Source organism: Calypte anna, chromosome 13 (assembly GCF_003957555.1).
Source record: "Calypte anna isolate BGI_N300 chromosome 13, bCalAnn1_v1.p, whole genome shotgun sequence".
Lineage (NCBI taxonomy): Eukaryota > Metazoa > Chordata > Aves > Apodiformes > Trochilidae > Calypte > Calypte anna.
In genome coordinates, this window is record NC_044259.1 from 12,756,303 (window position 1) to 12,774,696 (window position 18,394).

An 18,394-nucleotide genomic window follows, 5' to 3' on the forward strand; every position below is an offset into this window, starting at 1 on the left:
CACACTCACACACTCACCCACGCACACACACATACACACTTACACACACACTTACACACACACACTCACACTCACACACTCACACACATACACACTTACACACACACTCTCACACACCCGCACACTCACACACACACTCACTCACACACACACCCACGCACACACACTCACACACGCACTCTCACGCACACTCACGCACACCCACACACCCCCACACCCCGCACCGGGCGTTGCATCAGGCACGTGCGCGCCGCCGGCCGGCCCGCGGGGCGCGCCCCAACCCCGCCCGCCCCTCCCCTCCGCCGGCGGCGCGCGCGCGCGGGCGGCCCGGCGCGCGCCCCCGCGGCAGTCGCGTGGTCCCCGCGTCTCCATATTGCGGCGGCGGCGGTAAAGAACGGGGGGGGGCGGCGGGCAGCGCGGCGGCGGCGGCGGGGCTCGGGGCGCCGCGTGCGGAGAGGAGTTCCCCGGCGGGGCGGGGGCGCGCAGATGGCGACGCAGGTGGAGGCGCTGCTGCCCGGCGCCCCGCTGCTGCCCGCCGAGGAGCGCGCCCTGGTGCTGAAGCCGCCGCAGGACGGCGGCCGGGAGAAGGGCGAGCCGCCCATGGGCCCCGACGGCGGACCCGCGGCGCCGCGGCCGCCCAGCGCCAAGCAGCAGAAGGAGGAGAGCAACAACCAGGAGAAAGAGAGCTTGCTGAGGGCGGGCGGCGAGGCGAGGACGGCGGTGAGGCGGGCGGAGCGGGGCGCCGGGAGTTCATCGAGGCCCCGCCGCCCAAGGTGAATCCCTGGACGAAGAACGCCCCGGCCGCAGCACCGGCGGTTAACGGCCAGTCGCCTCCAGGTGGGTGCCTTGGGGGATGTTGGAGCCAGGTTGGGGTGGTGAGAGGCGGCGAGGTCGGCTGCGCTGCCGACCGCGCCCCGGCCGGCCTCGCCATGCGGCACGGCGTGGGACGGGGCCGCGCCTGCGGCCTGCCGGGGAGCGGGGCCGCGGCCGGGCTGAGGGGAGCGCGGCGGGGGCGGGTGTGTGAGGGGAGCAGGGGTTCCCTGGAAGTAGGAAGTGGCGGTGCCGGTGCCGTCTCTGACCGTGAGGCTGGGGGCGCGTGCGGAGGAGGGGAGCACGGCCCGGGCTGCGGCCATGAGGTGGTGGGGGGGGGGGGGGGGGGGGGGGGGGGGGGGGGGGGGGGGGGGGGGGGGGGGGGGGGGGGGGGGGGGGGGGGGGGGGGGGGGGGGGGGGGGGGGGGGGGGGGGGGGGGGGGGGGGGGGGGGGGGGGGGGGGGGGGGGGGGGGGGGGAGCGGGAACGCAGAGGCTCGGCCGTGGGCCCGGCCGTGAGGCGGCCGAAGGAGCTGGGCCGCGGCGGGGCCCCGATCGGCGGGCACGCGGCGCAACCCCCCGTTCCCGGAGCCCTCCTCCCCTCCCAGCATTCCGCCGCAGCGCAGGCAACGTGGTGGCTTCCCCGGGAGAGCGGCCCGGCCCCCGCCGATCCCCGCCGCCGCTTCCCCGGAGGGCCCGGCCCTCGGCCTGGCTCTGCCCACGTGTGTGGCGGCGGCTCCCCCGGCGCACAGGCCGCGCCGCCTTTCAGTGCGGACTCGTGGCGGGGCCGGGGCTGCGGCGGCGGTGGCGGCCCTGCACGTTTGCAGCCGTGAGTAGAGGTTCAGCAGCGGAGCGTCCACGGCTGCGGGGACCGTGTGTCTGTGTGTGTCCCCAAGAAGGAGTCGCGTGGGGAAGCGGTCGGTAGCGACAGCGTGACGCTGTCCAAATCGCTGCTGTTGTCAGCAAAAGCTGAAAGCGTGGAACACCATTTCCTCGGAAGTTGCGAGAGATGCTGGTTTTGCCAGGAGGGCAAAAGGGCTTCAGGTGAAGCATTAGGAGGAGGAAAAATGCAAAAGTTTTCACAAATTAGCTTGTTGGGGAAGACTCTTTAAATTTTTCCGGCCTGCCCCAGTTAACTCTAACATTGCACTGCCAGATATGACATCAGATTCCCAATTACTGTATGTGCTAGTGTTTTGCAAGAACTGTTACTGCCTAGCATGATGATTCATCAGAAGTATCGATCTTTGGAAGATGGACAGCTCTGCAATTTCCACCTGGAAAGCTGTCATCTTAATGGGAGTACAGAGGAGAAGTTAATTGTGCCAGGTAAAAGCTTATATTCAGTTTGTTTGGTGGCTTGTCATTTTATGCATCAGCATAAGGAAAGCTTAATGAAGTCTAGGACAGCACTGCTGTCTGCGTTTGCCTCTTGCAGCATGACATAAAACCAGTCACATCACTCATTTGTGTGACAACTGAGCTGCAGTCTTGGGTAACAGTCCCTAGAAATAATCCAGAAAATGCAAAACAACAAGTTTGAATTTTCCTGTTTGAGGGTCATGTCTAAGGTACATCCAAGATTCATTACCAGGCTGTTGCAAAGATGGGTGACGTGTCAAAGTGAGCAGCATCGAGGCCAGCTGCCCAGCACAAGGAGAGGGCTTTTGGAACTTCTGAGATAACTTTTTCATGAAGACTGTTTCAGTAGTTTGTCCACCCTATGGTAGTGTAAGGGAGTAAGGCTTCAACACTCAGGATTTTCTTGGGCCCTGCACAATTGTCCTAGTATTCCCAAAGGTATTTAAATACTGAAGTTGGTTAGTGGTGTGTTTTGGGACACTTGGCAGCAGCAACTGGTTCCTGCAGTGCTCCAGATGATGCTGCTTGCTTCTTCTCTCTTGGGGCGTTGTTTCTTTAGCTGCCTGTTCGTTAGCAAAAAGAAAACGTGTAAAATAAACACTGCTGCTGAACTCCACAGGAGGCAGGCTGGCAGCTGACCTTGCCTGGAGGCCCTTTCACCAAGTATCTTCTTGTAGAGTTTGCAGGCTTGTGTCGTGTCTTTGCTGCTTTGGGTGGAGGATTTCTGTTGGCAGATGCCTTTAGAGAGAGATCTGGAGTGCATGAAAGATGGTGGTGAAGTGAGCTGTCATGTTGCAGTGACCTTCAGGAAGTTTGCCTAAGGAAACTGAGTCTTTTAATAAGCTTGAAGTGGATTGAGAGTTTTTAAACTCTGGAGAGTCATTGTTGGATGTTTTTGGCTTTTCAGCAGAGCTTAGAAAACCATGGCTCCTGACCCAGCAGCGTTCGCAGAGCTGTGCTTGTGTGCTGAAGATACTAAATGTTTCCAGTCCTGGTGCTGTAAGAGGTAGTGAGGAGGTCGTGGAGCCTAGCAAGGACAGCTCTGTAAAGATAAAGGGATCTCGCTGTGACTTGTTTTACAAGCTTTGAAGGCCCTAATTTTTTTATAATAATTATATTAATTACAGGCCTGCAGATTTAATGAACAGGACCTGCTCCTTAGGTGTTCACCCATTCTGGAATGGTCTGTGTTAGAATTGGTGCTTATAAAAGTAAAGACACTTTTTCTCTGGCCCAGAGAAAACAGTCACCTTCAAGATCTTTGTGAGTTTCTCTGCTGTCTGTGTTGGAATATGAAAGTGAAGAGCTTGATAAATCCACCTCTGCTTATTTTGAACTGTTTGGCTCACTGCTGCTGGGAAAGCTGAACACATTTGGGGGGGCAGATGATTAGGGGTGGGACTGAAGCACAGCGTCCTTTCTTGACAGATTAGGGTTTATCTTCAGAAGCTGATATCTTGCCTACCTGCTGCAGCATTTTTACTCTCTAAGGTTGACACAGAGATCTGTAGTAGGGCATCTGAGTAAATGTTTCTGCTTTTTCAGGGAGGGGGACTATGGAAGCAAATCTTGCTTCTTAACCTCTCCTCCCAAAAGCACAACGGCATGGCAGTAGGTGGAGCAACCATTAGATCCAGTTGGACAACAGCTCATGGTGTAAGGCAGGGGCTGTTACATAGGTGAAGCTGGGGGTGGCACATCAGAAGATTTTCCTGGTGTCTTGGTAAGATGTGTGTTGCATTTCTATTTGTGTGAGTTTCAGAGTCAGAGTGCAAGAGAGGGGATTCTTTGAATCCTGACAACGCGTGGTCCTGTCTAGTAAGGCACTTGACACTGCTTACTACTTGTAAGGGACGCTGGCAGAGCTGGTAATTAATGATGCCTCATTTTTACTCTCTAGTGAGCCAGTAAGTAATGAGGGCTGTTTGACTGTCCCATAGTTATTGTATGTTCTTTTCTTATCATGTAAATAAGTGCAGCCAGCATCCTGACTGACAAAGGCATGATGCTAGTGTGTGTATCTGCAGTAGTGAAGGAAATGTTTTCTGACAAATCCAACTTTACACTTTTGGCAATAAACCAAATTCAGAGTGTTTTCTCAAATTCTTCTATAAGGGAGAAGTGTCACCTACAGCTCAACTTTCTGGAACATGTACTCCTCCACTGTGCCCTGCACCAGGGCTGGTGCTGATGCAAGCATTGGTGCAGACAGGTGTTAACAGCACCCCGTTTTGAAAACCTGCTGGATTTATTTCAAGAAATGTTGCATTAAGGCACTTGGCACTTTTTAATTTTTAAATCCATTTACATCTTGGAAGTAAGAACATGCAGACCAATGCTGCAATTGCTGAGCTTTGCCTGCACTTCTATGCCAGCTTGCATTTTCATTGCAAACTCTCAGCCAGCAGAAAGTGCCATATTTCCTAGTGGAGATGCAGGAGGTGTTTTAATTCCTTGACTAGTGTTTCTTGCTTGTTTCGCAAATGCACTGGGTGGATAAGCAGTAGTTTCCAGAAGGCACACCTTAGTTGCTAGCAGCAAGCACCAGAGGATGGCTGACTATTGTTCACAGGGAGCACATGTTGCTTTATGCCAGAGCAGAGGCTGGGTTGGCTTCTGGTACTGAGGAGAAAGCAAAAGATTCATTAGCTTCTCACCTCTCACTGACTAACTCCTCATAGGGCTTTCCTTGAAGCCAGGCTCCAGTACAGGGAGGTAAGATGCATGGGAAGCTTATTTTACCTTTGGGATTTCTTTGCGTTCAGAGTTAACACGTGCATCTGCCTGCTTGGGTATCCAGCTCACTAGTGTTGCACACACCTATTTCCAAGGTGTTGGGCAATTCTCGCTCTGTTGTGGCATGTCATTGTGGAGCTCTCCTGGCTGTTTGTTGCAACAGAGCTGCTATCGCAGCAGGAGTCATCATGTTCCCCCCTCTCCCCTCCTGCCCCAAGTTCCCTCTCTGAAATACCGTTTTGCTCCAGTCCCACAACTCAAAATTGAGGAACTCTTCCCATCTCGCTGGGGAGTATGGTGGTAACTGGAACTCATTGCCAAAAAAAAAAAAAAAAAAAAAAAAAAGGAAGGTTAGTGTGTTCCCTCCCCCACATACCTTTGCCCTTCAGCTTTGTGCTGGACCTTTGCCCTGTTCTGCACTGTTTGTTTCAGGAAGGCTGGGAAATGCAATGTAGCTGCTGAGAGCTGACTCACTGGCCCTGGTGGCTGGGCTTCAGTGCTTGCTTCTGCTGCGACCTCCAGTTTCAGATTGCTAAGGTGTCGCTGGATCATTCTTACCAGCCACCTCTTTATCTCCACGACCCTTCCTTTAAGCTGTTCATTGCCTGTGGTGCCATGGGGGTTTCCACTGGGATTGCATTTGAGGCCACTGGATTGGGCAGCAGATTGGACCTCAGTCAGATGTGAAGACAAATAGAGTGAAAAAAGCAGGGCTGGGAATGGGGGCACTGCAATTCTCTGCTCTGCTTTCCGAATTATGACACCTGATAATTTCACTGTGCTCAAATAGTGTGAAATTACCCTCAAGGGATATCCAAATGGCAATTTGGATAGAGTTAGGTTGCTCTTTATGTACTTGGAACTACTTTGTAATGCATCTCCAACACTACCTCAGTGGTAGTTCTTGTTTGACTAAATAAGGTATGAGTGGTTTAGTAGAAAGCTGTGCTGTCTAGACCAGGTTGGATGTTTTAATCCTTAGGGTTAATATGGCTACAAACAGCAAGGGTTTACAAAATAAAATCTTAATGAAAACTTAACTATACTTGAATACTGCCAGAGGATTGTGGTATCCTTTGCTGTGGTGCACCTCTCAGAGGAGCTCTGCTTCCATCTCTGTAACCAGGTAAACAGAGGTGTTGCTATAGGTCTGGCAAATAACTGATACAAGAGCCGGGAAGGCTCTTTGCTCCACTCTTACTGTAAGTCCAGTTGGAAGTGGTGAGATTTTAATTCCCAACCACTGTATGCATTTACATTATTGTCTTTGAAACATTATTTATCCTCTGGTCATTGAAACCTTTGCTGACTTCCTACCAAAGGCTTAAGCCTACACGTTTCTGGCTGTTTCAAATCCCTGGCTTGCTGTGCACACAGGGAGCTCAGGGAAGGAGGTGGTGCTAACTTGGTGATGCCTGCTGGGCTCTCATGATGGTAAAGGCATCCACGTGGAGCTTTACATGGGCAAGAAGTCATCACCTGCAGTTGGGTAGAGCTCTGGGTACTCTTGTGTGGATATATGGTCTCTGACATGGCAAAATGTTAATTTTTCTCTTCACTTGAGACGAGGTTTCAGTTTCAAACACATTCTGCAGGTCAAGGTCCTTGTTAATGATCTTTAAGTGGAATTGAGAGACTTTCTCCTTGCATTGAAGTAGCTGGCTGCTCTGAACACCTAGTTGCAAATGATACAGCTGTATGACTAGAGCAGGTCAGAGGAGAGGTGAAAGTTAGGGTTAGAAAAAGTTAATACTGTGCTGTGAGAAGTTAAAGCAGCTGCTTGTATATTCAGACAATGACAATTGGTGACCAAAACAAATGGGAACTAAGTTTGGCCTTGAATAAATCAATTACCAGACCTTTTTGGAGAGAGTCCCTGTCAGGATTGGTTTGGATTGCTTGGCTGAAAGAAAGTGGGTGCAGGCATGAAGATCCTTCAGCTGTGGTGTAAAAACTGGCTCAAGGTTTGATGGCAATTCTAATACTATGCAAGATAAACTTGGTTTTTTTTTTTGAGGGGGGAAAGGCTGTAGAAACGGTGGTCAAGTCAAGTGTCAACGTGTTTCTCAACTGAAGCTCATCCTGTAATTGCAGGTTCCCAGAAGATCCTCCTAACTGAACTTTTCTCTATCAGAGTATGTGTTTGTGCTACAGTTTGGGGGGCTTATGTGGGCAGGCCTGGGTGGATCACCTTTTCTGAGCAAATGAATACATGATGTGTTGTAGCACTGCTGGTTTCAGCATTGCACTGGGTGGTTGGTACCATCCTTAGCAGGTTGTCTGGCCCAGCTTCAGTGTGACACTCACTCTGGGTTTCTGCCAGGATCAAGAGCTCTTTCTGCAGCATTAAGCTAGGTGTGCTGGGGGATATTCTGCTGTGATGTGCAAGGAGAGGAAGGGCTGTGAACTGGCTGATCTAATACCTGCATCATCAGTGGTTTACCTTCAGTGTCCTTCTGGAGCAAAGCTGACTTAGGAGCAGCAGCTTGCCTCGACATTTCCATGTGTTCAGGGCTGTACAGGAATGCACATCAGGCTTCAGTACTCTGCAGTGGTTGTGATTTTTTTTTTTCTCTTTGTTTCGACTCCTGTTCCTTTACCTGGTCAGAAGTTGGAAGGTTTGGTAGAGGTCTCTGGCTTGGGGCTGGCGGTGTGTGGGAGGTGACCATGGTGTGGTCATAGCTGGATTGGATCCTCTGTTATGTGGGGTCAGGTGGAAGCCTCTGTTTGCTTTAGAAATGCCCATGGAGGTGGCTGTTGGTGTGACTGAGGTCTGTCAGTTCTGCCCAGTCTGGTTCTTGTGGCACTCGGGAGGTGGCACATTCACCCTTTCTTTGTTGGCTCTAGAAAATGGCTCTCTGGTTCCCCCTGGAGTGTGTGTGGCACACACAACGTGCTGGCGGCTGCAGCTTGCCCCGACCTGCGCTCCTGGGGAAGCAAGTTTGCTTCCTGCCAGGCACCCCTTGAAGTGGCTGGAAACCGGTCTACAACCTGCTGCTTGAGCAGGCAGAGCTGGCCCATGACCTGGCCACATGCCCGCAGGTGCCTCTCTCTGCTCTTTACTTGCTCTTCAAAGTCACCGTGGCCTCTGTGACGAGGCCTAGGAGATAGATCCCTGCCTCGGGAGGGAAGGTGGTGGAGGGGGAAGCATCTTTGGAGCTCCACGGTGTTACTTGTTTGGCAGGCTCTGCAGAGATCCCTCAGTAACAGTGAGAGTGATAGCCAAGGGGGCACTGAGAAGAAAAGGGGGCTTGAATGGGGCTTGTGAACCTCACGTGTCCTTGACACACGAGCCAGAGTTAAACCATGATTGGAAAGCTGGGCGGGTAGAGGGGAGGGAGGCGGAAATGTGCCGTGTGTCCTTCCTGCTGGGCACCAGTGGAGCTGGAGGGGCTGTGCAAGCCTGGGAACCTGGTGCTGCCCTGCTCTTCCCTGCCCAGGTATGGGGCTGCAGCCCCGGGGGCTCGGGGAGGGGGGCAGTGGGAGGAAGCAGTGTCCATGCTGAGCACAGTACTGAGCACATTTTTCCAGCTGAGTGGCGGCGTGTGCTGTGCTCCTGCAGTGACTCTGCAGTCTGCAGGGCATGGCCGCTGGAAGGGATCCGCTGTCAAGAGAGGGGGTGTAGGGGGCTGCTTCTCTCTTCTCCTTTCCTGGTAGTCATTTGACTTTCTTTTGACTTACCTGCCAGGTGCATGTGTGAAGAGAACTGAGGCTTTTCAGGGCTAGATACATTGGGTTTTAAGAAGTTTTTAACAGTGAGAAAAGAGGTGAGTTTTTCCCGACTAAATATGTGGGGAAACAAGTATGAAATTGGATAAACCACAAAAATGAGGAAAGGGCAGGGTTTTGTTGATGGGAAAGTCAGAGAAAAGGGGTGTGGGGAGACTGGTGTCTTGCCTGCTTGGTAACTCAGAGGTGCTGCTAGAAGGTGGGTATGTTAAATTCTTAGCACTGTCTCTGAGCAGATAATTTGTAATATATATATATTCAGCCTTCACACTAAATTCACTCTGCTCAGGAGCAATGTCTATTTATGTCAGCTCTCAGTCTCACATAACAAGCCTACTGAAAATAAAGACTTGACCATAATAACAAATAGCGACACTCTTGGCCCCATCTAGTGCAGAAGGAGGTATTTAAAGGAGTGACTGAAGCTCTTTGTCCTATGTGTGAACTTCCATATGGGCTCACATTGTTAAGTTGGCTACAAAGCTGTGCAAGGGGGCAAGAGAAAAACAGAGCAAAGTATTAAGTGTAAAGAGTGGAACCAGTATGTATGATTCCGGGAAATCATGTGTCTCATAGCAGCAGATAGTGAAATGCAGAGAAATACCTCAGAAACATTGGGAGGTTTTACTCTGACTGAAACAGAAGTAATAGAATATTTGTTCACAAGAACCCACTCAACAAGACACAAAAGCGAATCATGGAAGTGTCTCTGCCATGTGCTCAGATGACAAAGCATCAGACTTCGCTGACTTTGCTTTTTGTACACTTTCCCTTCTCAACTGGCAGCTAAACCTTGAGAGCTCGGGGGAGATACCTAATGTGATCTAACACATCTGAGTGCTCACAAATCCTCTGCTGCTGCAGAGGGGCTTGTACTGAGCTGAACTAAAGGGGGACTGATTTCTTTTGGCTGTCGATCTTGGGTGAACTCTTCAATCTCCCCTTATTTTAATCAGAGAATGGCAAATAGGACTTCGCTGTGGAGGGAGAAATGGACTGGAAGTCACCGATTTTATTTACTAGGTAAAATTCAATCTGTGAGTACCGCTGTGGAGATGATTTTGAAGGAACGTGGCAGATTACAGGCAGACAGCTCTCAACTTCAGTTGAAGCTGAAATCTGAGTCAATCTAATTAACAGCAGAGAAGTGGAACCAAGTGAGAATGGAGTTTGGAGGGTGATTGGAAAAGCTGTGTGTTTGATTAAAACCAACCAGACAGCCTCAGCCAGGGGGGGAGCATCTCAGACCATGAGTCTGATGATTTCTAATTCAATTAAGAGATTTAATTATGTTGTCTTCACTGTGCTGTCCTGTGTATCCTACAGACCCCCTGCTTGGCTCCCTGCCTGCAGTCCTAAGGTGAAGAAGACCATGCAATTTACAGTTCCTGGAGTTTTCACATGGATTTATGGCATACCTGCCTGATGTCACAGGGCATACTCATGATACCAGTGTTTTTGAAGAGCCAGGGGGGGATCCTCTTTCACAAAGAGGCTTGGTTTCAGGCTTCAGTAAGTGGATTCCCCTCTGCAGGGGAAGGGTCTGTCTCACCCATTGCTTATTGAGCTGTCCTTAGGCAAACCTTCACTTTGGATCTGAGACTGTCTGCCCTTGATGTGCATGCAGAAAAGCACATTGCAGTGCATTTCATGGTAACTGTTGGAGGGAAATGCCATCCTGTGTAGGTTTTCAGTGTGGGATCCAGTTGGCTTCTGGGGCGCACCGAAATGGCTCCTGTATTTCAGCAAGAGTCTCTGAAGCACATTAATTCTGTTTGATCATGCCTGAAATTCTGCTGCCTGTTCAGTATCCAGTAGCTTAAAGAACAAATTGAGAAGGGTGAGTCTGATTTTTGGGCCTAGATTCATGTAGGGTTGGTCTCCTGAAAGGCTGGAGACTTCAAGCAGTGTCTCTACAGGCTTACTGGTGATGAAAGGATGTGAAGCAGAGAGAGCTGGGTCACCAACTGCTTCATGGGAACAGTAATCAAGCACTTTTAAGGTACCCTGTGTTTCCCCTGCAGCTTTTTGTAGGGTGTGTGAATAGGAGCATTAGGACTCATGCTTGGAGCTGCAGCAATTTGCTCTTTCTCCATTTTGGTGATGGGGGTGAAGGGGTTAATGGGAGAAAACACCCATTGTTTGTTCTCTGCAGGGCAAGCACTGATAAGTGGATGGGAGAAAAAACAGCCGTGACCTTACAGTTATTCCTTGTGTGACTGCACATATGTGAGTGTTGGATTCGTGGGACTGTTTAGAGAGCTCTTATTTCTGGTCAGGCTGACCAGATGCATTCCCCAGAACCCCACTGGCATCTTTGATACTTGGAGAAGTGACCTGGAAGCTCTTCCAAGTGGATCTCTTAAAAGTGCCAGTCCCACTGGTGTTCATGTGTTGAGTCAGAGTCACAGATTGACTCAGTCAGGTCTGTTCCCCTTCTGTCCAGAAGAGACTGAATGTAAGCATTAAGGTACTACTTTAGTTTAATGTGTGGTATGAAGTTAAAGCTGGGGAGCTACCTCGGGCAGATAATGCTCTAATTTTGGAGCAGGTGATTTTTATCTCTTTTAGAGGGGTGTTCTTCTTGCAACATAATGATGCTTGAAGTCTTCGTCCCTTTTCAAATTCATGAAGCACCCCAGCTGAGCTTCACTAAAATCAGTCACTGGAAACCTATTTCAAGCATTTGTTTCCACATGATTTGTGGGAAATCAATGTCAGAGCTCACAGTGGCTGCATCTCTTTAGCCATTGTAGGTGATATGGATGTTTCAGAAGAAACCAAGTCTCTGGATAGAGAGCAGAAAACCACATACCAGGGTCTGGTGGTCTAGATACCCTGGCAGAGAAACAGATTTGGGATCTGATAATATGTTCTGCAGCTTTTTATCATTTTCTTGCGCAGACCTTATTGGTGTCTCAGGGCCTAATCAACATCAGGTTAAAGTTCATTCATCTGGCTTGGATCTTTTACCCATCTTAAGCTCCAGCTTCTCTTTGAGGGAGTCAAGATACTTCTTATTAACAGTAGCCAAATGTTATGAGGAGACATGGGAAGTGTTTGCCTGGACCTGGCAGCTGGAGAGGGTTGGGAAGATTTGGGTGGCTGAGAGCCCGATCCTTCCCAAGCCTGCTCAGCAGGTAATGAAGGAGGGGGAGCAGGAAGCAAGCAAGATCTCAGGAGGGACATAATTGGCCATGCTAGTCTTTGGGTTTCTTGCTTTGCTACTTTTTCCTATCAGACCTCACCTCCTACTGCACTGAGCATTGCTATGAAGGGGCCTGTAACTGTCTCAGAAACTTGTGAAGACACTGCCTGGGCCTCTGAGTGTGAGCCAGGTGATAGAGATTTGAGCTGAAAAGTTGCCTGTGACAAGGAAGATTCAAGAAGTGTTGTTGTCTTTGCAGCAAGCACTGTGCTGTGTAACATGAACCTTTTCCCTGACTCTGCTGTTTGCACTGGGAGGATTGCTGGCATAGCCAGAGGAGCAGAACTGAATAATTTTGTATGCTGGGCAGCAGGTCAGGTTAGGAGGAGAGATTCCTGGAGATCCTGCTGTCCACGAGCATTTTCCGTCCACATCACTCTCCTGGGCACCTAGCACAAACCTGCATCTTTTGAGCCATTGTGACAAGGTTCTGGTCATGTCTCTGCTGCCAAGACCCTGTGTGACCTTGCAGAAGTCATTTTTTTGCTGATGTCTTGAGTCTTTTGTCTGAAAAACGTAGAGGGTGATTGAGTTACAACTTCACAGATCCAAAGCCAGAAGATACCAGCTAATGTCTTCCCATAGCAGTGACAGTGGGGTGGGCAGACTCCCTGTGTCCTGCTGGGAACAGGCAAGGACTGTACTCTCACATCCATCTGAACTTGTGCATGCAGAAGGAGCAGTCCTCACTCACAGTGGTACTGGGCAGCATCCTTTGGTGACAAACAGGTGACATAAAGTTCACTGGGGTCATTTTCCCCCTGTTTGGAGGGCAGAAAAATAATTGCAGATGGGGGAGGCAGTGAGGTACAGAGAGTTTGTTCCTGCTGGTGCTCAGCCCGCAGCCACACTGCCCTCTCAGCAGTTGGGGCTGTGGGTTGCTGTAATAACGAGTCAGAGCTTCTCTTGCATCAGGGCTAAATGAGCTGCTCTCCAGCTGCTGCCTCCTGGGCTCTGCTGGGAAGAAGCAGCATCTGTGGCAGAAGAATGATACTGGTGGCAGCAAGGCTGGGGACAGGCAGCTGAGTGGTGGAGGTCCCCTCCCAGCCATTGCTCCTGAGCAGGAAGAAGGCAGCTTCCTGTGAGTGGGTTTGGATTCGGCACTGAAGCGTGGCTGGTGCAGTGAGCAGAGGAGCAGTGGAGGGGAGATGTGGGCTTGTAAATGGGGGTAGCCTTTCTGGACCTGTCCCAGATACCCAAATAGCAGCAGTGGACAGATACCCTCTGGGGAGGGTTATGTGTGTGGATGCATCAGCTTTTCTCTTTAAATGCCCCATTTTAGCATACGATTTCCTCCTGCATTTAAAAATACCATCAGGCAAAAAATGGGATTCTGCTGCATTCCACCCCCAGCACCACTTAAAATAAGGACAATTGCCCTCAATATAGTTATGTCTCTTGAGCTTGTTGTGCAGCAGCTCTGAGTTTTGGTGCTCAATGCAAGCACCTCTGTGCCATGTCTGCACCCTCATGTGACAGTACTGAAAAGGATGCTCTGTGCCCAACATCCAGTGTCCTGCTGTCTGCAGCATGCACCCTTGACCTCCTGTTTGCTTCTTCCTCCACTTCTTGCTGATAACAGGAAGATTCATGAAACATGGTTTCCTCTGGGATGTTGTAGACAGTATGGATAATGTACAGAGCTGCATAGGATGATAAAGAACTTGGGAACTAACTTGCTCAGCAGAGAATGGTGCTACAGCAAAGAGGTCAGCCAGTGCCTGTGCTTGTGATACATCTGTTTAAAGGCCAGTTCTTCCTGGTTTTGGGTTCACTGTGGAACTAACTCTCTGTGTCCAAGCAGGGGAAGAAAATGTGAGATCTAGGGGCTCAAATTTTATGAGTCTTTCTTGCATGGCAATACTGTTACTTCTGGCTCCTTCCCATGTGGCTGCCCAGGGGCTATTTTCTGTCTGCCCAGTGTGGCAAGCTGGATGTGGCTGGGAGGTACAGGCTGCTCTGCAGTATCTGGCTTGTGTCTAGATACCTGGCTTTGGAGTGGGCAAAGCAGGTAGGAGAGCACTGTGTGTGGTGGGAGGAATTGGTAGGACTGGTTTGTTTGCCTTAGCTTTCCATGTTGGGACTTCAGCAAAATCCCAGCCTGGTCTCTCTCCCAGATTGGGTCATTTGTGGTTGATTTTAAACTGTGGGAGTCCTGGGAATGGAACTGACCTGGGCAGGCAACCTCAGTCCTGCCATGTGCTAGACAGACTCCTTGGAGAGCAACCCTAGGGATTTATCTTTGCCCAGTAGACCACACGTGTTCCTGCCTCCTTCCTCACCATGGCTTTCTTGGAACAAAAATGCAAGCTTGGAGTTGCATTTGTGGCATGACTGATAGGAGATGTCCCTGAGGAGTCACTTGAAGTTGCTACCCAATTCGGTGGCTTTTGTGTTTCCTTGAAGGGAGTAGACTGGACCTCCTAGGGATGACTGTTTGTGCAGATGGCTAACCAGGAGGCAGTGTGAATTTTGATGAAGAGTTGGTTGGACAGCCTAGCAGGAATGTAAACTGGAGACCTGTACCTGGCAGGGGTGTAGTGAGGGGAATGGTTGCCAAGGCCTGTCGTTCTTGGCTGGCACAGAGGATTTCCATCTCTTAGCCGTTGAATTAGTATAATTAATTAAATTTTGTTGGTAATAGCAGTTACAGCTAGCTGGTTAAAACAGGTGGGAAATAACCAGTGGTTTCACCTTGTTCCTCTTTGGAGAAGTTGTCTGAGAGTTGCCCAAGAGGGGAGGTGCAGAAATTGCCTCTTGTATGGGTCCTGTTACATCAGGTACAGGATGTTTCTACTCGCTGTCATAGGAGCCTGACCTTGTCAGCAACCATCACAGAAACACAAGAAGTTTCGATGTGCTTGGGTGATGCTCTGATGGAGAGTTGCAGCAGAACATGTTGTCTGCAAAGGATCCCAACTGGTGTACTGAGGTTTTTCTGGATGCATTGGCTTTTCCTGGCTATAGTACTTTCAGTGGGGCCACAGACCATAAGCCCACATAATCGTGGAGGGAATTTTGATGGATTTTCCCCTCCCAACCTGCATATGCTGCTCACATGTGGGATGAAGCAGCCTGGCCTGAAGATGCCTTGAACATGGTGCCCTGTTAAATGCAGACAAATAGAAGCTCTTTGGTAGAGAAATGTTTTTTGCTGTTTCTGCAATGACTGGGCCCATGCCAGAGAGCATTGCCTTGTTCAAGGGGTAGTCCTTGCTGCAACTCTTGTGGATTTACAGCTGAATGTGTGTTTTGGGCAGCTGATAAGCAGGAAGCAGGGGCTTGCCCCTGGCCTAGGAAGACCTTGGCTTATTGGCAGCCTCCCATCCCTCTCTTAGATGTTCCTTGAAGAAAAAAGTGTATTGTCCTCTCAAAAGTGCTGCTTTCTTAGCTGCCTGGGGAGCCTTTATCAACAGGGTTTCACTACACATGCTGTCCTGTGTGTTCCTCAAAAGAACAAATCTTGAATCTGATTTTTCCTAGTTATTTCTGTGAACATCTTCCAGCAGTAAGTAGGATTCATCTGGCGAAGTACCTGCGCCTCTACCTGGAAAGACCTTAGAAATGAAAAGGTTTCAGGATATGAAACACTCCAGGCTCCTGCAGCTCTGTGCAGTGAGATGTGCTTGCTGGCAAAGCTGCCCGAGATGGGAAGACAAAAGCATTCCCCCTGGGTGATTGATGCATGATACACCAAGGCACTGGCCACCAGTTCAGATGATGGATTCATGCTTCTCTCTGCCTGTTCTCTGAAATAGGTGCTGTGTTGGAGGCAGGCACAGCTGGTGTCCCAGCTTGGTGTCCCTTGTGGCTGCAAAAACCATGAACCATCAGGAAAATGCTCATTTTGCTTTTGCTTTGGCTGACACCTGTGCTCCCTGTCTAGTCAAGGTGTTAAATGTTCTCTGTGCAGGTTTTCACTTGATACAATACTGACCTAGGGAAGCATAGGGTTGCTGCTGACTAGTTCATTGTGTGAAGCCTTGTACATCTCAGGAGGTTTTTATTCCTCACTGCTGTCTCCTAGAAGCCAATATAGAAGGTTATTTCTGAGAGCAATACATTCAGGTAAACGGTGCCTCCTTCAAAGTCTTTCTCACAAATTGTTGAATTGAGGTGGGTTCCAGGCTGGATTGATGTTTAACTTGGGATACTAAGAAAATCTTTCCTCTGTTTAGCTAAAGCAAACAAATCGAGAGGAGGGACCTTTTAAATAAGATCTGCATTCCAACTGCAACTATTACTAATTTCTTATCTCTTTTTTCTTTTACAGATCTGTTTCCAACTGATGGCCAGTCTGGTATGTATATTTTTAAAAAAATAAAATTTCAGACCCTCCTGTTCTGTGCCTTCCCTGCACTTTTCTCTCTGCAGAGTCAGATTTAGAAGATTGACACAAGAATAGGCAACAGACATTAATTAAAAAAAAATAATGCCCAAAACACAATTTAAAAAAAGCCTCTCTAATATTTGTCTTCTCCTGCATGACTGTGGCATGTTTTATGCTTTCATATAGTGATGACTGCAGCTGTTAGAAGGTTGGTTTCATCCCCTACATCGTAGCATGGTAGATTTGGGTGTGGAGAAGTTTGGGAGCTTGTAGGTCTTGATTATCAAGCAGCTGAAAACATTGAGCTGTCAAAAAGCAAATGTAACTCAGAATTGCTGCTGTTAGTCTGCATGGTAGTTGTATAAAATTCGGTGTGTTTGTGAAGCTGATGATGTGCATTTTAATTTGCAGTACTTTGGAAAGATGCTTGTTTAGTCTGTGTTTTGCTTCTGAGTATTGCTGTTAAAGACAACCAAGATACACTCAGTGTTGTCATCAGTATAAGACCACTAAAAACTTCCTGGCCCCAGTAGTGTGTGTGTAAGGGATCCTGCAGAAGTAGACTGAGGAAGGAAGGGAGGTGACTCAGAGCAGAGATCCCAAATCGAGAAGGAGATGTAGTTTTTAAGAGTGGGTATCAAAGCTATCAACTCTTGCTTTTCTGAAACTCCCTAGGAGCTCTTCATCCAGGTTGATGCTGTTGAAGTGCCAAGGGAAGGTTTCTTTTTACCCAGTGTTATGAAGACCAGTCAGCAAGATCCTGTTGTGTCAGAGCTGTAGTGCCTTCTGAAGATGTTCTGTAGCAAAGGAAGGGGGGTCAGTGCCTGGCTGGGCCTTCTGCAACCTCAGACATGTCACTGTGTCCACCTCCTACCTGTCTTTGGCTTTGCATGAGATATTTCCCCAGTTCATGTGATATTATGAGGGTAAATTGCTGCTGACTGTGGAGGTGTTGTGTGATGATGATTTGGAAGTATGAAAATAAGCTCCGTTGTCCTAAAGCTGATTCCATTAAAAACTCACAGATTTTAAGCAGTCTGATGTAACACTGTAGACATTGTAATTTGACTTCTTGAACTGAACAGAGGGCTGGACATTGTGTATGTGTGTTTCCAGAGTTCTAGCCAGCTAGTGAGGCTGTGGTATGTAACCTATATGTAATGATTTCATGATTTCCTTGCTTTCAGAACATGTGTGAGAGTGAAAATTTTAAGACTGGTTTTGAAGGAGCAAAGGGGAATTCCTTTGTGTTGAGTACAACAGGTGTGAAATCAGGATGGAGCAATGACTGCTTAGAAGGAGGCTTTCTCTTCTTCATAGGAAGTTTTTCTCCACCTTGCTGAAGATCTGCCTTCACTAAGTGCTGGGTTTTGTTTGTCTGTGCTGCAGGCTTGGAGATGTCCTCTGGTTGGCACAACTCCACCTTTGACTCTTCAGCTGGTTGAGAACCTTCAGGGTGGGGTGTGAGTGTGCATCTGCAGCAGATGATAACATTTCAGGGAGTTCATTTACATGTCAATAATATTGCAGAAAACTTCTCCTGTGGAGCTTGGGTGTTTTTTTTACAAATTTTATATTTTTAAGGAGATAAGTGAAAGCTAAACTTTCTAGCTACCTCTTAGTGGTAGCGTACAGAACACTGCACCACTGCTTTCTTATGTCTTCTCCAGGAAAGCCTTAAGCTGGTGACATGATTCTCTTCCCATACACTAAGCTTAGATCTGAAGCCCTAATATCCAAAACACAGATGTGTGAAGGCAGCAGGCAGAGGCAGGGTAGCACCCTGGCAGAGGGCAGCAGGCTTGCCTGAGCATACCTGCTTCTAGCATCAAAAGTTTCATTACTCTGAAGGCTGTGAGTGACTCCTCAACTCCGTTCATTGCTGAGGTTGTTTAATGAGTTAATTGATCCAGTCTATTATTGCACATCACCAGGACTCTCATATCTGCCATGCCTGCTTTTAAGGTATCCTTGTATGGTCAGTGGATTGTGTATGGTTGGTTCCCCTCTTGGAGAGATTGTCCACCATTGTTTTGCCAAAGGAAGTGATTAGCATAGTGCTGGAGGATGCTGAATTGTGGTAACAGAGCTGGACTTGCATAGGTGGGAGCCTGAGCCACCTTTTCCTGAGAGGACAAGGGGAAATTCAGATTTGAGGAGGAGACATTTAGGTTAGATATTAGGAACAGATTCTTTCAGAGTGGTGAGACACTGGCACAGGT

General features: G+C 49.1%; 1 protein-coding gene across 3 annotated transcripts in view; it reads left to right on the plus strand.

Annotated features, from left to right (window-relative positions):
* Positions 1-491: 491 nt before the first annotated feature.
* Positions 492-18,394, plus strand: part of LARP1 (La ribonucleoprotein domain family member 1) — a 45,011-nt gene continuing 27,108 nt past the window's right edge. Inside the window, exons 1-2 of one of the 3 annotated variants that reach the window (XM_030459001.1) lie at positions 492-837; positions 16,116-16,142. The gene's annotated coding sequence lies outside the window, so the exon portion shown is untranslated. Of the gene's footprint in view, positions 838-8,276; positions 8,346-16,115; positions 16,143-18,394 lie in introns of those variants that run through there. The other 2 variants (XM_030459002.1, XM_030459003.1) reach the window with 2 other exon arrangements.